Raw genomic sequence first — 20,695 nt, forward strand, 5'->3', positions numbered from 1 at the left:
AATAGGCAAAGTACAGAATAAGTTAGTGGTGTTAATCGTGCATGAAAAAAATCATTTAATTATCAAATTTCAGTGTATCTGCTACGTCACTGATCAGTGACGATCAGTCTGCTTCAAATGGCTTCACATTCATTTGTGACGATAACTTTCATTTACGACTATAAATTATCAAGCTTTTTAAAATCTGCCTAAAGTCCTCTTTCTATTCGTACAAGTTAACGAGTTACAAGTTACAAATGATTTTATGTTTGTTTTTAGCACAGTTTTCCCTCGTTTAGTGGGGGGTTACGTTACATTATGTTGTCACCAAAATCTGCAAAGTTAGAGATTGAAGTCAAAACTTGAGTTTGTTCCCCTTTTTTTAAGATTGTTTTGTTTTGTGAAAAAATAAATACAGAAAAGCAATATATATATATTTTTTTTGGTCCAGTCCAACTTAGAAGAAGAAAAAATATGAAAAATAGCTAGACATATGCTATTATAACTGGAAATCCATGGAATAGAAATGGAAGATTGATATCTAATCTTTTTATGAATAAACTTCTAAATATTTCTGACTGGTCTCACTTAAATGCAAGTAAACTTGTGAGAATTAACATTGACATAATTCTGACGAAAAAGTTATGGTGATCTGCAGAGTGAAGGCGCAATGACGGAATCACGATGTCGCAGGGGAATAGTATATTGACCTATCCTATTATATATATATATATATATATATATATATATATATATATATATATATATATATATATATATATATATATATATATATATATATATATATATATATATATTCATCAAGTTTTGGAAGCTCTCAATGTTCCCATATTCCATATGGTCAAAAATGTTTTGACCACCTTTAAACTACTAGCCTATCTCATGTCCTAACAAGGATTGACTGTTTGTATGAAAAAAAAAGGAAAAAAAAAACCTTTAAAAATTTATATTTTGTACTACTTTTTGTTATCAATAAATACATAAGTATGCTTTAATAGCAGACAAATGCATTTGTTTGGTTCAAAGGCGGAAGTGGCACGTACAGTTTCCTTATTTGGACATCGGGGGGCGTTTCTAAACTGTAAACCAGACAAGGAGAAGGCGCCACGAGCTTTTAATGTGCGCTATCAAAACAGCTCGACGAAAAGTGCACTGGTCCAAAAAGAGCATGTTTTTATGTTTTATTTTTTTTTTCTTAACGCGCGTGCGTGTGTCGACTGAGCTCGCGTGTGCGTCAGTGCGCAGCGTTTCGGCGCAGGAGAGAGCGAGAGAGGGTGCACACTGCGCGTGCTTCCTCCTCCTCCTCCTGCACGGTTTGCCTCCTCATCGCCTCGCATTTGAGGCTGCCAGCGCTCGAGGAGACCGCTCACGCCCTCAGGAATCGAGGAGATTTCAGCAAAAAGAACAAATAAAAAGAAAAACAACTACAGTTTTTGTTGCACGTGGCGCTAACTTGCGCGTCATTTTTGAGTCCTTTTCAGTGCGGGACGATGCTGTCGTTGTTTATTTTGATGCCCACACGGGCGAATTTTAATCAGTGAGGAGCAACATCTTCAATCCCCAAACGACCTTATTTGACTTTTTAAAAAAAATTATTTATTGACATTTTTTATGCAATGTTTTTTCGCCTCTAAGACAGCGGGCTTGCTATTAATTTTTTATTCGTATGCGTCCGCACGAAGGTGGCACCCAGAGAGGAGGTGATCAAAGCAAGGAAGAAGAAGCGTGCAAGAAAGTGAGGCGGGACGCTAGAATGAATGAATGAATGAGTGAACGACTGAAAGAGCCACACTGAGCTTCCCCAGCAAGAGCAACATTGCAGGACCCAGGTAGGACCAATTCCATTTTTTTTTGGGGGGGGGGGGTCTCAACTTACATCATCTGGATGTGAAATGTGTGTGGTTATGCATTATTAATATAAATGGGCTCATATGCATCCATGCTTTGCACAGCAGCAAAAGTGGGCATCTTTTTTTTTTTTTTTTTTTGCAGTCAAAAAGGACAAGCGTGCATGGAATATTTCCTAGTAGTAGCCCCCACTCTCCCTCAAAGTGAGGTGTTGCTTATGAATTTACAGTCCAAAGAGCCCAGAGCTACAAAGTGAACTACTCTCAACATCCCGTTCAGAGTACACCATTAATCCTCCACCTTGTCAAATCATGACCTGTGGGCCACTTGCCCTCAGGAGGAGGAGGAGGGATGGATGGATGGAATGGGGAGGGGCCACAAGAGTCCTTGACAAATGTCCCCACAGCAAATTGAGTCGTACTTTAATTTCCCCTTTCAAGCTAACTTTAGTCAAGTAAAAATGCTGCGGCATAAACAGGAAAAAAAAAAAAACAAACAACAGACCAAACTCTCCCCGCCCATAACTGTAATTAAATATTTCAGCCTGGGGTTCATGCGGTGAAGCTATGCTGATGTAATTCCCTCGCATAATAAAACATGTAATAATAATAAAAAAAAAAAAAGGCATGGGCGGAAGAAATTAAACCTTTTGTCTTTTGTGCTGTTGTTGTGATCAAATTGAAACGGCGGTAGGTAGCAAAACAAAAGAGGGCAAATAAGAGCCTGCTTATTTCCTGCCGGGAAGCCTTTTGCTCATTTCACTACGCTGCATTGTGTTTGTCCAGGCCCTGAAATTGGCATGTCTATTCTGACTTGGCGGTGGGTGGGGGTGGGGTGGCTGCTAAATGAAATTCAAATTCTTCAGGTGGCAAAAAAGAAGAAAAAAAAAAAAAACAGCAATATTGGAACTGTCTGATGGCGTTATCTGGCCGTTCAAGAAGCCAGACTCGGAATTGGTTTGCTGCCAAACCCGCCCTCCGTGGGAAGACAGAGGGATTTAACCCCCCCCCCCCCCCCCACCCCACCACCACCACCATGCACACACACACACTTGTCTGTGCGTCACATCGCTATCAGAAAAATTATTCTCGCCTCTCACTGGCTGAATAATATTCCTACATTTGCATACCATTAATAGGCGTCAGACTCTTAATAAGTCAGCAGGTGTAATTAGATTTATTGCAGTTCACAATTGAAACACTTGGACGAGTTTGTTGCCACAGGAAGATGTCTGAACCCAATAGTTTTTTTTTTTACTCTGAATTTATACGCCGGCTAGAAGCTCTTGCACGGGTGACCGATCAGACACGCATGCACACACATATATACATTTTTAATTTTGATGCAAGGGTGAAATGTCTCCAAAGTGAATCCTCTTGTTTCTTTTGCATGCTTTCTTTTTTTTTTTAATATGTATGCGCTCCCTACAGCTCTTTTAACAAGTCTTTCCTCCATGAATATGTTAATGGGAAATAATGGGAAAGACAGCCGGCTAATATGAATTTCAGAAATTGACCCACGACATAAGATTGCTTCATGTCCTCGGGACAAGACCACGTTGGTTGAACAGCAGCTTGTAAAACCCGGGCCGTGGTGATTTTTGAAAGGAATCGATGTTAATTAGAAAACCGGGTTCTGTAAAAGAAAAAAAAAAAGACTTTTTAGTTGGACTTTTGTCGGTGAGCTGTCAAGGACGCATTGAAAAAGTTGTGGAGTAGCGCTGGCCTTTTGGCTCAGCGAGGAGCTTAATTAAAGATATAATAACGCCTTCCGGTGGCGCAACAATTCCATAAACACTCCATCCATCTGTGCCGCTTTTTCATTTGCAATCTCGCAGTCTGATTCACAACAACTGTCGTCACAGTATTTTTATGAGGACTCTTAGTGTACAATCACAAATATAATAGAGTTTGTTATTGCTATTGCCACACTACTCCCACTGCGCTGTTTTTATGTTTCGTGTTATGCTAGCAGCTTTTAAGCCCGCTCGCACAAAGTAAATATTTTTTTTTTTTTGCTGATGCCAAGTGGCCAGTGGAAACTATCCGATTAGAGCGAGTGACCTCCTGTCCTCCTGGCGAGCGCAGGAAGTTATTTTCTTGATAATCATGTTCCGTGCTCTGTATTGATTCTCTGTAATTCTGAAGATTGTTTGCAATTATAATCCATTCAAAACAAACCTTTTGCAAGATTGGATTTTTTTTTTTCCCTCTCTCTCGCTCGCTCTCGCTTCCCCGCTGCCCAGCCGAATAACAAGTCATTTTGACGCACCGAAAAAAAAACGGAATTATCGGGTTTTCGTGATATTTGGCGGCGATTTCTTTTCAGAACCGTTAATGATTTAAGTGTCTTGATTGCGAGGAGTGATTAGGCAGTTTTCCTCCCGCAATTCTTTCTAATTAGACCGCAAGCATCGGTGATGGATGCCGTGCTGTTTTCTGCTGTACTGTATTGAGATTGTTTGGGAACTCGGAGCTAAGTCTCAGTTTGAATACTTTGCCAAGGTCGCACGCGGCGTTGTCGTGGCCAGTGGCGTCTCTGGTGAGTCGGGACAGGAAGGCCGGGAAATGGCGTTTTATTGTCCTCGTTTGCCTTGGCGGAAATGATGCTAGTTATCGTCGCCAGCCAAAATAGCCAATTGTGCTTTTGTAATGAGTTTTTATTTTCCGTTGGTTTATTTTTGACAGGTAATAGCTGGCTTGCATTTTATGTCCGATAATGAAAAGCAGTGAGTGGCAGCACGGTGGAGTGGTGTTTAGTTTGTCTGACTCGCGGGTTGGAAATCGAGATGTGAATCTTTGGTGTGGGTTTTACTATCTTCCTCATATGTATACAGTCTATTCACTCAATCTACTCTGTAATTTGCTCGGAATGTACTATAAGTGTTCATTTATTAGTGGTTCATTATTACTGGCCTTATTACTGTTTTTTTTTTATTGCCTACCTTATTATTTGCTCGATTATGGAATGAGTCTGCTTGGGGAAGTTAACAGAAAATGAATTTCATTGTGTGGTATTACTATGCATATGACAATAAAACTCTTGAATCTACATGTGAAGAGTCAATATAGTGAGGGTCAAAATATGTGTTATGTTTTTGGATAGGAAGTATGCATCAGTAAAGTTGTCACATGATCTGGAATCGGGGCCGATCACGATTCTCAGTTGATAGGTATTTGCTGAAAAATATTTTCTTTATCATTCCTCTTCAAGATTTGATTCGATTTTTTGACTTGATTTGAACCACTGCACATTTACAGTCATAAAACATTATCATCTTTGGATATCTGTATAAAAATAGAAGATAAGTGAAACAATTTGGATATGGGCATAAGGCGAGGCAATTTGGCCCGAAAAAAGAAAAAAATGTTGCCCACAGCCATTCTGGCTAATTACTGTTTCGACAAACTTTAATCGTCGCAATAAAGACATTTATTTACATAAGCTTTGATTTATTCCAAATAAATCCTATGAAAAACGCTCCGACTATCACGTAATTATCTATATTTTTTATAAAATGCAAAACCAGTGATGACAAACGAAATTTACACACAAATATTTGAAATATACTTGCTCAAGTCAAGGGAAGAACAACTAATAGTGTGGATTTATATACAACGTATATAGCGTTACAATGTTTATAATGTTTATAGTTTATAATGCAAACTTAACATTCATACCTTGTGCAAAAAAAAAAGAAAAAATCTATAGCTTAAATGTCATAGTAGTTCTGATGCAATGTACTTGAGTACAATATGTTTTTTTAAGAACAGATTTTTTACTACATGTTTTCTGTTATTGCTTGTGCTGTGTGTTTGTTTTGGTTTGTCAAAACAAGTTGTGCCTCAGGCACTGTCACCATGATTCAATTGTTTTGTGCGTGTTGTAAAAAATCCAGGAGTTTACCTTTCATGGGACATTGGGATTTTCCAGAAATGTTGTCAAAGGGAATATTTGGAAATGTACGTAAATACTTTCTGAAATTTGCGGGAATAGTGTTACGTGTTGATTTTCCCCTCCAACCATATTGAAATATTTTTATTATGTGCAACATTTAATCTAGAATCGTTTTAGTGATATGAATTTACATATTTTGTGTTTTTGTCTGACATTCATACGTGGATTACTCACTACATACATGCTTACTTTGATTTATTATATAGAGTCCTGGAAATGTTGGGCTTTAAGCCGCAATTTTTTTTCTCACGCTTTGACCTCTGCAGTTTATAGTCCAGTAGGCGTACCTGCTCTTTTTTCCTTTTTTTTTTACTAGCACCAGTCTCCTGAACAAAGAGAGACAGAAGAATACGCGATCGATGTGTTGATATTGCGTTTGTACCGCTATTTTCCGAACCATCAGGGTGCACTCTTCACTAGTAAACTCCAACAGGCGTGTTACTGTTGTGTTGTTGCTGTATTCTAGCAATCCATGTGTTGTGTAATGTTGAAATTACGTTGGTGCTGCTCGTGTTTTTAAACTTACAGACATGCTCAGTCTGTGTTGAAGGCATAATGTCGCTGCAACCAGGCAGTTTGAAAACTAAGATTTAAATAAAAACAAAACACTCAAAAACTTCTGTTCACCAGCTTGTTGCGTAAATACCTGATGACTTCTGATGCCCCATGTCTTAAAAATCTGGTGCACCTTATAGTTCGAAATTTACAGAATATTTGTACTTTGTTGATGACGTTTTTTTTTTTTTTATTTACGACTCACATTAGTCTATACTTGCCAGTCCAGAGGGTAGCCCGCCTTTGGCCAAGGGCCAGTCGGAATAGGCCCCAGCTTGTCCAAGGATGACTACCGTAGAAAAGGATGGATGGACGACACTGAAGAAAATCAGAGTGTCGGACACAAAAGCTCAGCGACAAGTACATTCCCGTTGCCATGCCGCCTAGCGATACTACGAGCCGGCGATAAAAGCTTGAGGTTTAGGTTCCGAGAGATCCGTTTTCCCGGAACCCATTTCACGTGCTAATTCAATTCCACGGCTGCCGGCTTTCTGCGGGTCGGCGCCAGCGTGGCGAAAATAAGCGCCGGCACCAGAAAAGCACGCATACAAAAAGGAAAAAAAAAAAAAGGATCAATGCGGGCTGCTTTTCATAAATTGAGTGGGTGTTAAATTAGCAGGACCGGGCTGACGGAGCAACACATGGGATTGAGTGAGCGGTATATTTGGGTGCTGTCAATTGACTGCGAGAGCCACTGAAAAGATCCGGACCCCGACGCCCAAATCAATGGGAACAATCAAGCCGGCCGCCATTTGTGTTTGGCGTTCTTTCAGAGTGGAAGGCAGTGCAATTTTCACCAGCAAATACTTGTAATGTTACTGTAATCTTGGAATGGCCGCTTCTGATTGCCCCTTTGTGGCGTCCCCGATTTTCACTATTCATCTTGAAATGGAGTACAAATAGCAGTATTCAGCTCGCTATGTTTGCTACTATTAGCGCACGGTGAATGGCTTTTAAAGGCGGCGTGCAAATATAATTCTGACGCCACTTGAGAAAAAGACAAACCCCCCCCTCCCAACCCCAAATCAATATAACCTTGCCCTACTGGTTGTTTGGCATTTCAGTGAAGTCGGTCACGGCTGCTACTGCCAAAGCTTTAGAAGGGCAACTGCGCTCTTAAAGCTGCAGGATCGATTGTGACGCTGTTGCTCTAATAGCAAACTATATTGAATATTGCCGCACAGGAAGCCGGCAGCAAAAAGGACTCTGCTTAGGGAAGTCGACGCACTATGCGCATCTTTTTTTTAGGGGGGGGGGCGTCATACAAGAAGCCCTCAGTTTCATCCTGAAATTTTGAATTAGAATTAATTGTCATAATAGCCACATTTCCATTTATGCAACTACATGACTTTAAATGTGTGTTTCAAAATAAACATTCTGGCTTTTTAACAGGGGTGTGTAAACTTTTTAAAAGCCTGCTTCAAAGTTTTCTGTTCACCTCTTATTAAAGGAATACTTTGCATATATAACCAGTTTCATTGGTAAATAGTTAATAGGTTATCTATAATTGATTTCATAGCTAAACTATTTTTTCATGTACAATTAATACCTATAAAATTTTGTTTTTCCACTTGCTAACAAGTGAAATTGACGTCACATTTTCAGGTAATGGCCAATCACTGCTCACCTTTTTTCTGGGTTTGGCAATGGAATAGAATAGAATAGAATAGAATTGTGTATAGGTACACAACAAAACTGAGAATGCTGCTCCAATGCATATACAGGGCATATTAATAATATAAACAATAAATAAAATAAATACTACTGCTCCTCCTCCTCCTATTACTACTGCTACTACTACTACTACTACTACTACTACTACTACTAATAATAATAATAATAAAAATCATAATCTAAATGAAGACAGATTATAAATTATAGATTCACTGAATTAATTGCAAATGAAAAGTAGTTATTAAAAAGTTGATTCTGGACAAAATAGGGATTTTTTAAAAAAATATTTTTTACAGCAAAAAATGGCTAAATAAGTGGACCATATGATTAACATTCACTCTTAGCAAGATTTTCTTACACAACGCCATGTTCCATTGTTTTTGGATAGTAAGAGAAAACACATTTTTAAAGTTTTTTTTATTGTCTTTTTCCTTTAGCTTACTTTTTCATACATCTGGTTGAAATTATTCTTGCAATGTGTGTAAAAAAAAAAAAAACAGTATGTTAAAAAAAAAAACATGTTTCCCCTTGTTTTCCCAAAACATTGAGCTAGGCAAATATACCATGCAAGTATTTTTTTTTTTTATTTGTTGGGTAGATTCTTGGTGTCAAGTCAATAGCCTGTCGGATTATGGCAGAAAGTTTTTAGGAGTCAGCCTGTTAGCCTAGCATTCATCAAAACGTTGGAAAGACTTTATCACTAAGCTTGGATGACTTTAACAATAAGTTCGAATGACTTTCCAGTATGTTTGGACAACATCAAAACTCTATTTAAGCTGTTCCACAATTTTCAATTTTGGCAAAGGAACGCATGCGTGGTTACTGCCATATTTATGTGTTATCGGATTATTTCATATTTCTGACCGCAGTATCGTTTTCATGCAAATATTCATAATAACATTAAATAGGGGGTGCTAACTACTCCTAATGACGTGAACCAATCCAAAAGCTTTTTATGGCGTCTCCTCAGACAAAGCAGTTTCCCACGTCCCACCTGTCCCTCTCAAAGGAGGAGTCGCCCGCAAATGAAAGCCAACGGTGATCAACTGACCTAATAGCTTGTCCGATCAATCTTCATGTTTTTCTGATAGGCGAACAGAGAGGCGCTGGCGTAATTGGCTTGAACACGGGAGACGCAGTGTTAATGGCGGGAGTCGGCTCCTTCCTCCCCTCCCCTTCCTCCTCGGCCCTCGCGGCTCTCGCCGCGTCGATACTGTCACCTCTTTGTCCTCGTAGCCGTCTTCTTAATAGCGTGTACGACCCCTTTTAAAGTCTGACGCTCAACATCGACACGTTCAGTCAGGCTGCAAAATTAGGAAAGACAACGTATTAACTGTGTGTACATGTGTGTGTCTGTTCCCGACAAGCAACTGATATGCAGATGAATTTACCCATAAAACGGAGATTCTCAAAGTTTTGCTTGCGTTTGTATTTTGTGTATGCGAATGGTCCCAAAGCGAAGTACAAATGCGGCCAGAGATACCAGAGTGGTACGATAAAAAAATAACTGAATTAAATGTTCCAAAAGTGCGTAATCTTACGGTGGCTTTTTTTTCTTTATTTTTTATCTATCACAGTATATTTCCTATTAAGTAAAATATTTTTGTATGTTTAAGAACTCTTTTAGCATATTACAAATTCAGTGTACATCTGTACGTTTTTTCAATCATCATTTAAGTGTAAGGTAGTTTTTCAAATTTCCTGCGTTTGAACGAATTGTTAATGTTCAAATTGCATAATTGCATTGAGAACACTTAAATACTGCAAGTCAAAATGCATAACTTCAACTGAAATAGCAGTAGATCTGTTATCATACATTTCATATAAAATCTGATATTATTTAGTCTATTGCAGATTAATTAATTGCTTGTGCTGATTAAAAAAAAAGGAAACATGACCAAAAAAAAAATCAAAATAAATTGTAAGATCCTCCTAAATGCCAGTCTATTCATTTGTGTCCACTGTTGTGTCCATTCTGTCTCAGCAAGACAACAAAATAAAATGCATCCCACCCAAACTCGAGTTGTATTTGGAAAAGCCAGGATTTCCTCTACTGAGGACACTAGGACTTTGTAGTGTAGCTCCAATGACTCAAGAGCTATTGACTAAGAACCATTGTCCACTACAGTGGACACAAATGGAAATGCTGTCACTCAGGAGTATATATACAAATGTGATCATCGTTCAAAATCCTTCAGCACTATTACAAGGTTTTTTGAAGCTCCTTTGGTTAGTCTTGGACTACTTACTACACAAAAAGTGTGTGTGTGTGTGTGTGTGTGTGTGTGCGCGCGTGTGTACGCACGGGTGTGTGCTGGGGAAAAAGAAAGAGCAGAGGACCAGAAGAGGCCGTGTGATGGAAAGTGAGCTCAAGGAGCAGGAGAGCGCATCCGGGGTGGATTAATTAAGGATTATAATTACGTTGGGACTGTGGGGGCCTCACCTGAGACTGCCCCTTTGCCGCCGACGCTTGGCTCCCGCCGCCCCCCCCCCCCTCCCCCACCTCCCACCTTGATAACAACGAGACGAAAACACGAGCCTCGCTTGCGATATCTTACGTTCACCTCTGTTTGACCACCATGCTCGAATTGTATCTAAAAGCCTCTCTGCTGCCTTTTACAATCTGCTTCGACATATGTTGCACTGCGCCGTTTGAATGATTCTCTGCCGTCCATATGTCCACTTTGTTTGCAGGCTGACTGCATTATTAATACAGAGAAAAGATCTTAATTCATTTGGTAGGGATTTATAGCTGGTCTTGCCTCTATATTTTCTATAAAATGCAAAATAGCAATGTAAGTCGCTAATGCGCTAATACGCGGTGACAAACGAAATTTGCATACAATTATAACATAACGCACTAGCTCGAGTCAAATGAAAAAAAAACGAATAGTGTTGATTTATACATAATGGGACTACTACAACACACACTATACAATAGATGCTATAATATAAAAATGAACTAGTTACATTACATAATTAGCATAACGGTTAAGCATGCAGTTTGCATACAATTCAATCTGTAAATTGCAGTCCAATGCTTACCTGTTATTTACACTTTTTAGTCCAAATAAAAAATGTCATTTAATCTAATTTAATAACCTGAAAAATGCTGCAGTTAGGTCATATTTATCGTATGTTAGTAATACATATATGTTAATGAGTATTACCTTTGCAACCCACATGTATTTTCCGCATTACAGCCTGTTTACTCGCTAAGTGCCATAGTGCCTGACTTTTTACACGTCTCTGCTGGATATTGAACGACAATATAATAATAATAAAAAAAAAAAAAAAATCATTCCAGCTTTCCCACAGCTGCACTTTAACCCCGCAGCACACAGAAGCTGTGGTAATGAGCTCTGGACAAACAGGGAGAAATGCGCCTTTTCCCCCCCCGTCACCCCCCTCTCTGCATCGTGTCCTTTCAGTACAAAGATAGCATGGAGGCTGCTCTAGTCCTTTTGTACTGCTTAAAAAAATATAGAAGTTATTAAAGCTGCTGCACTGATGTATGACCAACGTTCAGAGCCTTCAATGTGCTTTTTTTTTTTTTTTTCATCCATTTTCATTACCGGCTATCCTGAATTCGGGTTGAGTAGCTGAAATCTGAAACCATTCACAATCAAGGCTATTTTAGTTTAGCCAGGGTTAAGTCGGAGAGTCCGGTCCCAGGACGATATCTTACTATTAGCTCAGTACGGCTCACTAAATGGGGAATAGGAACGATATTATTACTGTATTGTTCATTCACGCGCCAGCGACTGGAGTTATTGACTAACTGCAGTGTTTCTTATTATGATCCGCGTCTCGCTTATTGTTTAATTGATGAATCCCTTTCATTCCAAATGGCAAAAACAAGCGAATTGTCCCTTCGGCGGCAAGAACGAGGGGAATTCTAATGTCGTCTCGCTGACCACTTGGCCGGAGTCGCCCACGCCACTTGATTTATTAGAAAATCCTATTGATTGGCTGAATTAATGCGGTGGCCGTTTAATCAGAGCGCAATGGGAACCGCGCCGCACGTCTCTGAACTTGAAATGAATTGAGTGTACGCTATCGATCCGGTTATCCGCAGTATTTATTCAGCAATTTGTCCACTCCTTGATTAATTCCTTGTGTACAAAACAATGTCGCCAAGGTATTTGGGGGTTAATTGAGTGTCTCTGTGAAATGAGCGACAGCTTCTGCAACCTATGCATATTTGTCTGTATCCATATGCATTCGAAGGGTAATGGAATGACAAATACATAAACGGAAGCCTGTTCCCATAGGAATTTTGTGAGAATTTCCTAAATGTACAAATTAGTAGAACATTAATAGTAATTTAGCCAGGCTAATGCTAGTTAGCTTAGCAGCTGCACCATTACTTTAAGCACAAATTAGTGTCGTGTTCAACGACAACATGGCTGCTAATTAAAGCGGATAAAAATAAGTGTGTTTTGGTGCTTAGTTTATATTCCACAAACACAATATTAATCAGAATGCTATATTTATACTCATGAAGGTGTATAGAAAAAAAAAAACATTTTTAACTTCTGTTTCAAAGAATTTTGTCCTCTCCCCAGAGTCTTGTATGGAATATGTATCTCAAATTGGCTTAGCAGGTTTTTTTTTTTTTAGGTTTTAATTTGTGCATAAAGACCTCTTTCCATTCAAACATGCTTCAACTATTTAATGGCCACAACTTGGTGCCATTGCTGATTCATGATGCTAATGCTAGTTAGCTTAACAGGTATTGCATACCAAGTAATGGATAATACAGCCTAGGGGCTATTTGTGGCCCGTCATCCATTTTTCAGCGGCTTGTGGCATATATTAAAAAATGATAAGTCTCGTGAAGAAAAACAAAACAAAACAGAAGAAAGTGTGTAAAAATACATAAAAAGGTTGATACTACTATGAATACATTGGTTTAAATATCATAGTTTTATGCAAAGATAATTAACTATATATGACATCTTCTATTTAAAACACAGTGGTGAAAGCTGAATTTGGTTTTAGAAGCATAAAATAGTTTTTGTGAGGGTCAAATTTGTGTAACTGTTTTAAAATGGTCACATGACTACAATTTGCTCTTGTTTTGGTTCTGAATGTGGAGAGGGGATTGCTTTTTTTTTTCAGTGCAGAGGTGGATCGACATGTGGTCTTGTGGATGCAGGGCTGTTAGCCACCCAAAAAAACTAAATTATTTGCCACATTACCTGCAAAAGAAAGATGTTCTGTAGCAGATGTTCAAATAAACTTGAAAAATAAATAATATTTAAATGCTTTCTTGACTGATTATAGTATATCTAAAATAGTCAGAGAATTTTAAAGTGGCTCATAAATTTTTCCCAGTTTGCTTTATGAGGCCCCCAAGTGAGAAATTTGGATATGAATTGAATTTGGTATGCTAGTAGTATTTAATTATTTTCTTTATTTTATCAGTTAGTGGTATGATTCCCGATGTTTTCTTTCTATCTAAACTCAATTAGGCACTAGTTAGTTTAGCATAGGGCTGCAGGATTATGGCCAAAATAATAACCCCTATTATTTTGGTCAGTATTGAAATCACGATTATTCATCATGTCTATTTACTGCCCCAATTTTTAAAAAAGCTGTATGTAAAAAAAGGCTTAAAAGCTTAATACTTAAACATAATAATCATAAAGTAAGTAATAAATATTGGCATTATTTGGCACACAGGGCAACAAAACTAACTTGCTGAGTGCAAACCAATGAAAAAATGAACCTAGTTAGAACCAAGCAAATTATTTACTTTTTAATTGTAATCAATTTGCAGTCAACATGTCATTTTCAATCATTTCCAACCGAATTTATTCAAATATGTTGCCAATAAGATTTTTCAAAATGGGTCTGAATTGACAGATAACACTGTAAATATTAGGAATCAGGTGAGAAACTCAATGCCTTTTCACACTGCTAAATAATATATCAGGGTGAGAAAATAAGAGGATTTTGTCATGCAAACGTGGGAAACACTGCCCCCTGGTGGTAGGATGACAAAGTGCTTGATTTGACGCGTAATAAAGCGTAATAAAGTGTTTCACTTTTTAAATGTTAATATTGCCGTGGGTCATCTTAATTAATCGTGGCAGTCAATATCGTGATCACGATTAAAACCAGATTAATTGTGCAGCCCTAGTTTAGCAGGTTCAAAAGTTGTTTTATTTCCCTAAAGAAATACTATATTTATTTAATACCTGCCATGACTTGTGTCAACAGGTTAAAAAAAAAAAAAACTTTTTTGAAAATGAAACCGCTTCTCTTTCTCTCGTGTTCTCTCACTGTCAAAACCTGCTTACCTTTTTAAATCGTTCCGGTGAAGTTAGCTTAGCAGTTTTAAAAGTTAGTTTTATTTTTTTTTTAACGCCACGGAAAGGCCTAATTAATTCTAAACTTCCTACCTGCCTAATTATCCTCCAAGCAGAATCCGTTCTTACTGTCAGCATGCTTGGGTGTACGCCGAAAGCAGGAAATGGCAAGAACCCTTAATGATGAGTTTCTCTCATCTATTCTGCAAAATAACCAGGCGTTCGCGCACAGTGTGAGCGCTCTGGCCCAGTTGTGCGCGCGGCGAGAGGTGTCATTGTGTAACAGCGGTGGGGCCCCCACGTAGCAGAAGAAGCGCGGCAGCGCTGCGCACCGACGTGGCGATTGAGCGGTACCTGTCAAAGGAGGGAAGGTAGCGGCCTAATTAGAACTAACTGTGGACGGATGATGCTTTCTGACAGCTGTCTCGACTGATTCAGCCGCCCGCTGATGGGGAACATTTGTTTGGAGGTGTTTGTTTAGGCTCATTACCGATTTAAAAGGAGAGACTTCACCCGTCTGGCTCCCCGTCTTGCGTGTGAAAAGGAGGGCTATTGTTATTACAGAGCTCGCAATGTCAACTGTCGGGGATTTTTTTGCACTTTACCGAGCTATTTCTGTTCATCTCGCGCCGTTCTGATTAACAAAACAGCTATTTTAGTGCACCTACTGTAGTTGGAATTAATCTACGCTGGCACAAATAGTTGGATTTTACAGTGCCTACCCGTTCATCCGGTTTAAAAATAAATCTTTTGGTTAGGTGTTGGATTGTAGAGTCACAAGTCAGTTGACATAATAGAGTTTCTCATAATACTGTTTCGCGACCCATGACCCGGCTGCTAGATGTCATAATCATGCCGTTATTTGTGATGTGTTAGGTTAAAGCTCATGGCTATTTTCACATATGGTACGGGATGATGAAAAATATATCTTGTGTGGTCTTTCGATCATTTTTGGAACATTCTCGTGGTATTTTAGCCAAAGTATGGGACACTCCTGGTAGTGTGATAACGAAGTGGTCGTGCCATGTTGACTTTTGAGGTTGTCACCATCTGGGTGAAATTTCAGCCTCCCTAATGTCTTCCTTTAGCGCCTTCCCTTTGTGAAATGTCTTTGAGGCAAAGATCCGGGGACTGGAAATGCCGCACAACTATCGCAGTGAGTGTAAGAACGTTCATTTTAGTGCCGATCATATCACAGTTTTGTCATATCACGTGTCACGTTTATGCCCCATAGGTCAACCAAAAGGTATCTAACTGGTTGGGGGAGATAAGCAATTTTGCCTGAAGGATATAGTATTGTTCAACCCTTGTGCAATATTTTGACAATTTTTGAGTCATTTTCTTCCACTTCATTCTCATAGTATTTTAACCAAGGGATGGCACACTCCTGGTAGTGTGATGACGAAGTGGTAGTGCCATGTTGACTTTTGAGGTTGTCACCACCTGGGTGAAATTTCAGCCTCCCTCGTGTCTTTTTTTTAGTGCTTTCCCTTTGTGAAACGTCTTTGAGGTAAAGATCCGGGGATTGCAAATACCTATATCAGTGGGTGTAAGAAGGTTAATTTTAGTGTTGATCGTATTACAGTTTTCTCATGTCACGTGTCACTTTTACGCCCCATATGTCAACCAAAAGGTATCTAACTGGTTGGGGGAGATAAGCAATTTTGTGTGAAGAATATAGTATTGTTCAACTCTTGTGCAGCATTTTGACCATTTTTCGGTCATTTTCTTCCACTTCATTCTCATAGTATTTTAGCCAAGGGATGGCACACTCCTGGTAGTCTGATAACTTAGTGATCGTGTTATGTTGATCCCATGTTATAACCATCTGGGTGAAATTTCAGCTCCCTAGTGTGGTTTTTTTTTTTAATGCTTTTCCTTTAGTGTGAAATGCCTGTGACGTAAAGGTCAAAGGATTAAACGAAATACTGCACAAGGGATTCCAAAGTCGCAAAGTCCTTTGCGCACATTATACATAAACCACACCCTGCTTGAGATCCGAATAAAAGCCGGGAGAGGAAGGCGCTCTTAAGGGTGGTTTGGATTGAGCTAACGCCCTTCTCTCTTCTGCAGGAAATCAGTTGTCCTGACTCAGATTGGGTTCTTGCCTTCTCTCTTATTGATATCTCTGACACAGCAAGGATGAAACATTTTAAATGTTATGTATGTTTTGTGTCAACAGATTTATCCGAAAAGATTTAACATGAAAGAGCAACTGCTTCTTTTTTTTCTTTTTAGGAAAGTGTAGCAAACAGTTTGTCTTTGAAGGAAATAAAGAATGCAGACAAGTGCAACAGGAGCAGTTTCAACAGTAGGAATTATTATGCTATAAAAAAGCGCTGGCGTTTTTATTGCTTTGGCTCCATCTGAAGAGTCTGGGATGGGCTCAAATTCGTCTGAAAGTTGCTTTTGCTGTTTTTTTTTTCATGCTGCACTGATATTCTTTCATTCGTTGGCTTTTCCAAACAAGCTAACAAGTTTGACCTTCTGCTAAAGGGCCTAAAAATTCCTCCCATCGCTTTTTTCATTTCAATTATTTAGAACAATTATGATTCTCATCGATTTTAATCAAAGTAATACAACCAAACATTTATTTAAAATAAGGTTTAATTTATTAAAATATAAACACTGTAACTAGACAGTGCAAAATGCCTTTTGTCTAAGAGCCTAAATATCCCCAACTGCCTTTTTTCCCCCCAATTATTCTGAATAATTATGGTTTTAAATTGATTTTAATCAAAGTAATAAAACCAAGCGTTTATTTAAAATAAGATTTGATTCATTCAAAAATAAACACCATACAAAATGTTCAGAAAACAATGCTGATTATAAATAGGTTTTCACGCAAACTTACATTTGATAGCTGGTTTACAAAAAAATAGATATAAATAGTAGCATTATACCAATGTTATTTTTAAGGGCGGTTACCAATTGATAGTAGAGAGAAGCTGATATTTGGAGTTAATGTTGATTTTCAGTAAAAGTTTAAAAATAAAAACCTCAACTTTGATTAAATGTCTTTAATATCAGATTCAAGAAATCTGCAACATTTTAAAAAAACATTTTTAGACAACATGTGTCCTTGTTAAACTAATAGAAAAAAAAATCAGGGAGTTTCCAGCATCATATGCATGTCTTAAAACGTCAAATGGCAACGTAAAACAAGTAAATAGCTACCTTTAGTTTTCTATAAAAACAATGTTTTCCAAAATTTCAAAAAATGTAAATGTTAAAATGTCATTTGTCTTTGTTTTGAAACAAATTGAAAACAAACAAAGGTGTGCATTGATCCCATAACCAGTATAATTATATAGAGTTAGTTAAAAAAAAAAAAAGTCATCATCAGCCATTAATGTTTTAAAAAAGACCGATGCTACTATACATCAAAATACTAAATCGTGACACTGATAGTTGGACTAGCCAATAACGGCTCCATCCCCAGTTTATAACTTGTCTATAAATTCCTAAATCGATCTTTACTATTGAAAACTACCTTGTTCACAATTTAGTTTATTCTCTTTTTTTATTTTGAAATGGCGAAGTAACAAACTAACTTGTATTCTTGTCCGTAAACATGTTTCCAGACATAGAATTGCACCAGCCAGAGGCATACAGTAGATGCACTGAACAAGACATGCTTCCCTTACCTCGTACGTTCTATGCGATAAGCCAAATAACCGTTCCATCATATGACATGCGTTTGTCCCTGCCCTAGCTTTTTTCAAGGGAAACTTGTGGAAAGCAGATAGAATAATGTGGACGGCCTTGAGTCGGATACCTTGTGCTTTCTCTGCAATAGCTTCCCATTTAATGGAAATCCATCGGCTAGGCCATATAGGAAGAGTGCAGTCGGTGAATGACTTCAATAGTGTGTGAAAGAAAGAAATCATTACACTTCATATGGCATTGAGTGTTGTTTTCAGGGGAGCTTTAATTACTGTCAAGCACACGTCATAGATTGCGGCTTCTTCTAAATGGCTGGCCGCGTTTCAAGGAAAAACTCACCTCAGCCCCTTCCGGGTTTTGTCACTTGTGCTACACGCGTCTTACACGGAGAGGCGCCGCGCAGGTAACGCAATTATGGGCCATCTTAAGGCCACGCTCCGACTGCAGACGCATGCTAACAAGATTAGCCGGCTAGGAATTAGGAAGGCTCATTTGCATAACCTTCAAATCGATCTTTGTCGGCGAGGCCTTCTCGAGGTGTCATCGGCAAACAAAGCCCGGCGCGCGTTTTGTCGCGCTTTCATCTTCCGACTCGGTTTACGTGTGACAGCTTTCGCCTTCGAGGCCGCCGTAAAATCATTGCCGCAACAAAAACATTGCAAAATTCACCCCCTTCTACATTGTTCGAGCGGAAAAAAAAATTCACCCGGCCGTTCGGTATCAAACAAATCATGTTCGTCGGCAGCAGCGACGGGCTCCCAATCGAGTTACCGCCAACCGCACTTGCCTTGATTTGTTCCCCGTAAACAGGTTAAAGGCTTTATAATTCACGCAAATCTTCTCCATTTGGTTCTCCAAGGCTTACATTTCACTTGTTCTTTCCGTAAACATGTATTCTCCAACTCCTAGCCTCTAATGTTCCTTTTCATCCAAAAAAAATTTGTTCTGCCCTCACAGGCGCGACGGAATAATCGCGCTACTTCAGCACACATTCAGGCGCGATTGCTCAATGGCCATTTACATTTCACGCCACGGACTAAAGGCGCGTTTGCTCGCCTGGTCTCCAAAAGTGCGTCAGTTTACACTGTGGGTCATTCACTTGCTCTACACTGCACCTCTGCACTGGCCATGATATGAATGGAGATATAAATGACCTCTGAATGAAACCTGATATTGAGCTGTTTTAAAGCTGGGAGGTTTTAGACAATCTCCCGCTCACCTTGTAGCTAAATAACTTGAATCAACTTCACTTTCTTTTAAAATTTTCTTGACAGCACATGTGGTACATATATATATATATATATATATATATATATATATATATATATATATATATATATATATATATATATATATATATATATATATATATATATATATATATATATATATATAATGTATGTACATATATGTGTGTGTGTTAGCACAAATGAGGCTCATTTTTTTCAGTAAATCTGGTAGCTGTTTTAAATTGCACTGCTTCGTGGCCTAGTTGCCACTTTTAAAGGAACAAACAGACTGGGAACTGAACATCAATCATTAGGTCTGTGGAGGGCATTTCCTCACAAGTATGTGTAAAATGTTTAATTGGCTTGTCTTTGAGTAATTTAGAAAAACATAATGGGAGATGACAGCAAGCTTTTTAATTAGCCAGTCTCTCAAAGATCATGTTAACATTTTCAGAATTTTAATTGCACAGTTTTTTTAAACTAAGCTCTTGAAATATAAATCATGCCCTGTTTTTCTTTAATGTAGGAGCACGTTACCTAAAATCTTTGTTCCCACTGACTCATCACATGTTCAAGCTAGTGTGCTAGGGTTCACTTACATGACTAAAATCAAAATCAAGCTATTTTTTTTTCTCAATGGTCAAGAAGGTTTTGTTTCCTCATGATCCCATCAGAGATGGCGAACCGAAGGCGAACGCTGATCTAGCAGAGGAACACCGTAACCCTTTTTTTTTTTTACGCGATTTATGACCCCTGTCTCGAGCCGCTATCGCTCCATGCGCTTGCACTCGTTACCCGGGTAAATCAAACAAATTAAAAGGAAGCAAACACGATGGCTAATAAGCGCGTAGTGACATCAGCGAGCCACGGGCAAGGTCATAAACCTCCCGTTTCTTGGCTCGCCAATTGGTACCCTCCCGCAGGAGATCATCTCCGAGCGATGGCCGCGTGAGACAGATGGGCGGATGATGGATCTGACGTGATAGACAGCGGGGTGATGGATGGATGCTTCGGCTGATAGGGGATTAATGCAGTGCCGGGGCCGCGGCGGCACACTGGATAGCTTAGCGATAGATAAAACTGGACCAGCAGATAAACAAGAGAGTGCTAATCCAAGCCCCGCACCCTCCCTTGATGGACAGAAAATCAAAGCCAGGCTAAGGAACCACAGAGGGAGGAACAGTGGACCCTTTTTAGATTACCATGGTGGGGTTGAAGAGCTTTTAACGCAAGGGGGGGATGCAAACGGAGCGAGAGGTGGAGGTGGACCACCGCGGTCTTGGCGTGGGGTCAGCGATAGCGCACATCTGTCCGTTCAGGCTTGAGGCTGAATATATTGGACAAGAAAGGGAGGTACGCTTAGTGATATGACACCGCAGGTGATAGCCGGGGCTATTTTGAGTCTTGTCCAAGCGTGAGATTGGCAAATTGGCCGGATTGGGACGTGAT

General features: G+C 39.0%; 1 protein-coding gene across 9 annotated transcripts in view; it reads left to right on the forward strand.

Moving 5' to 3' along the window:
• adgrl1a (adhesion G protein-coupled receptor L1a) overlaps positions 1 to 20,695 on the forward strand; it is a 262,467-nt gene that overhangs the window by 85,640 nt on the left and 156,132 nt on the right. For all 9 annotated transcript variants that reach the window (XM_088436417.1, XM_088436416.1, XM_088436415.1 and 6 more), the window contains exon 5: positions 1,683 to 1,829. The gene's annotated coding sequence lies outside the window, so the exon portion shown is untranslated. The remainder of the gene's footprint in view (positions 1 to 1,682; positions 1,830 to 20,695) is intronic.

The sequence above is a fragment of the Hippichthys cyanospilos genome, chromosome 16 (genome assembly GCF_059441005.1).
Source record: "Hippichthys cyanospilos isolate Australia breed blue-spotted pipefish chromosome 16, RoL_Hcya_1.0, whole genome shotgun sequence".
In the NCBI taxonomy this organism is placed as follows: Eukaryota; Metazoa; Chordata; class Actinopteri; order Syngnathiformes; family Syngnathidae; genus Hippichthys; species Hippichthys cyanospilos.